Source organism: Priapulus caudatus, unplaced genomic scaffold, assembly GCF_000485595.1.
Source record: "Priapulus caudatus unplaced genomic scaffold, Priapulus_caudatus-5.0.1 Scaffold2003, whole genome shotgun sequence".
Classification (NCBI taxonomy): Eukaryota; Metazoa; Priapulida; class Priapulimorpha; order Priapulimorphida; family Priapulidae; genus Priapulus; species Priapulus caudatus.
In genome coordinates this window covers 1-289 of record NW_014579064.1, presented here as the reverse complement: position 1 = coordinate 289, position 289 = coordinate 1, and positions in this window count along the sequence as shown.

The following is a 289-nucleotide window of genomic DNA, read 5'->3' as shown; positions in this document are numbered from 1 at the left end:
ACCACCACCACCACGACCACCACCACCACCACCACCACCACCACCAGCAGCACCAGCAGCAGCAGCAGCAGCAGCACGTGTAAACCTTCCGTCTCCACCGCTAGGCAGCGAGGTTTGTTGCTCGCGGCTGCGAAATAAATAGATTAATTATAAACTGCCAAATAAATCTCGCATAATAAGCTCGCTCTCCGCCGTCTCTCACCTCTCACCTCCTTTCTCGCCTCCAACCCTCTTCCCGTCTCTATCACCTCTTCTTTCGACTCCAACCCCTCCCCTCCTCTCTCTCTCT